The sequence below is a fragment of the Dipteris shenzhenensis genome, chromosome 29 (assembly GCF_047967505.1).
Source record: "Dipteris shenzhenensis isolate YYH24624 ecotype China chromosome 29, Dip_SZ_1.0, whole genome shotgun sequence".
Taxonomy (NCBI): Eukaryota; Viridiplantae; Streptophyta; class Polypodiopsida; order Gleicheniales; family Dipteridaceae; genus Dipteris; species Dipteris shenzhenensis.
In genome coordinates, this window is record NC_141624.1 from 1961163 (window position 1) to 1963930 (window position 2768).

Consider the following 2768-nt stretch of genomic DNA (forward strand, 5'->3'; position numbering starts at 1 on the left):
CAATAGTCCATTCTTTACCATAAGGCTTCTATTCGTTTGTCACCTTGTTATCCTTTTTGGAAGTATTTTGTATATGAAGAGAAAAATATCTCTAGAAGAGGTGAGGAAAGGACAAAGAGAGGACAAAAGGAGTCTCTTTGGTCTCACCGGCAAGCAAGATCTTGCACAGGGAAGGGGTGACTCGCCTAAAAGAGTAGGGTAGGGTTTTACCTCCTCTACATGAGCTGAAGTTTCTAGTACACCATTTGTGATAGTTAGGCATGTCAATTTAGTCACCTATAGGACAACGAATAAGTAAGCGATCTTGACATATGGGGAAATTGGCTAGGGAAGAACTTTCCTAAGAGGAAAGTCTATGCTAAATAGTGAGCGACTGGGAGCTGCAAGGCATTTACCTAGCCGTTCACTAAGTACTGACTAGTAAGGTTAGATTGCGGTTCATTCCCCAAGTATGGAGGATCATGGAAAGCATGTGGAGGTGCAATGATCACATGTGGGTAGAGGGGCAAGGGGAGGGAGGAGGATGGGGTTAGGGGGCGGGGCATATATGGCATTAGATCAGATGTTAGGTTTGATCTAAGACACCATTACATTAGGGAAATGGGCCAGGGGAGGACTTTCAAGGAAGGAATGTGCTCGGAATGTAGCGAGCGACTAGGGGCTACCAACCAATTTTTAAGAAATTTCCAACCCAACAAAAAGGCAGACCATGCCCCATTAGGTCTAAGAGAGAGGGACTTAAAAAGTGGCATGTGGTTAAGGAGTTAACTGTAGTTTGTGCAAGGGTTTCTTTTGGCGACTATCGTTTGATTTCGTTTGTGCTGGACAAATTAGTTCTAGAATTTGTCATTTTGGCATTAAGGGGCCACTTCTTAGTCTGTGAAACTGGCTGGGTCCGACAGTTCGACTGGCAAATTAGTTCTAGAATTTGGCATTTTGGCATTTAAGGGGCCACTTCTCAGTCTGTGAAACTAGCAGGGTCTGACGGCCAGGATTAAATCTCTGACGCCAACTTTGGACCCTTAGGGCCTTTTCTTGCAAGTGGGTGGGTCACCAATCAAGTCACAAGATTTTCTCTCAGCACCGTAACACTTGGGTGGAGAGAGCTTTTCTCCATCTCCATGAGGGCAAAGAAATACTACGACCCGGCAACAACGAGAGATGCAGGGTTTGAATGAGAGATGTGGGGTTTGACGTGGGAACAATGTGGGCAACAACAGATTTGCAATCAAAAGGTTCACGTGGAGCAAATTTCCAGACATTGGGTGTAACCCATAGAATATCTAAGTTTCGTTGGGATCCCTTGTCTTGAGTAGGGGCCGGTCGAGCAACCAGCCATTCGATAGGCCATTGCAAGTTACTTGATAGGTGAGAAAATGGAAAACCACGAAATGCCATGACCGGGTGGGAAGGTTCCAAATTGCATGCCAGGCAGGGACGAGGCAGCTCCCCCGTCTTCGCCAAGTGGAAGAGAACGCACTCTGCTGCTCAGTCGCCCACCTCGACCTCTTCGCTGGCCGGTGATGCGCTTCCCCCCTCCCTTCTCTTCTTCCTCTTAAATCCTTAGCCTCATCGCTCCTCCTTTCCCCCTCCACTTGCCTCGACCACCCCTTTGCCTCGCCAATGGAACCCTTGCATTTCCACGATTTTCTGCCTCTCATGGCCGACAAGCTCGGAGAAGAAGGCCTTATGGACGAGCTCGCCCACGGCTTCCGCTTGCTCGCGGATTCTAGCACTGGCACCATCACTTTTAACAGCCTTAAGCGAAACGCCCTGCGGCTGGGTCTGCATGGAATGAGCGACTGTGACTTCAAGGAAATGATCCGGATGGGCGATACGGCCTGTAGTGGAGCTCTGAACCTCGAGGAGTTCTGCGTACTCATGATCAGGTCTAGTCCATCGTTGATGAAACAAGCCGAAAAGCTGCTGGAGCATCTGTTTGCTGCCGCTCTCGATGAGGATATGGAAGATAACCAGGAGTGACGCTTGTTGTTTGTGCCTTCATCATCAGATGATCTCCAGCTTGTAGTTTGGTAAGGCGCTCTCTCTTCTCGCTCTTTTCTTGTTCCTCAAGCTCCAGCGGCGCCAATGTGTCTGACCTTCGATACAGCGCGTGTACACAACATGGATCGCCAGAATCATTGGAGCCGATGATATTCCTTTAAATGTGTCGTTGAAGCGGACCTCGCCTTTTTTAGAAGATCTTGGAGCTTCAACATGCATCTCCTTGGTCGAATTTTTTGTGTATCAAAATAAGGGGGCACGAGGCTCACAACATTGACAAGAGAGCGCACTGCCTCCTTGTTCATTGCAGATATATGAAATGTTTTTGTATGTGTTACTAGAATAAATGTAGTCAAGATTGTCTTGGATCGGAGAGTAACAAATAAACACTGGAGGATGTATGCTTACTCATTTCAATGAGTAAGTGGGGAACGTGTGCTAGATTCTTTTGTTTAGTAATGACGACATATGAAAAAATGATGAATTCCATTGAATAGTTAGATGATCTCCCCAAAGGCCATTCTATGTTGTTGTTTACTCATGCATGTAAGATATTGATCACAACTTTGTACACCATGTAAGCCATATAAGATAAATAGTATATCGCTTCCTATGCAAGCATGTGATAAATTTTTAGATTATTGCAATTCAAATTAGTTCTAGACTTATGTCTAGAATTGGTTACCTCTGGAGGACATTACTACCAAGTTTGCTCTAAATGCTAGGGAAGAAACACTCATTACTGTGATTCTGGAGCAAATTCC

At 45.9% G+C, this 2768-nt stretch overlaps 1 pseudogene; it reads left to right on the plus strand.

Moving 5' to 3' along the window:
* Positions 1-1623: 1623 nt before the first annotated feature.
* LOC147882299 (calcium-binding protein KRP1 pseudogene) lies at positions 1624-1983 on the plus strand (annotated as a pseudogene).
* Positions 1984-2768: the final 785 nt, after the last annotated feature.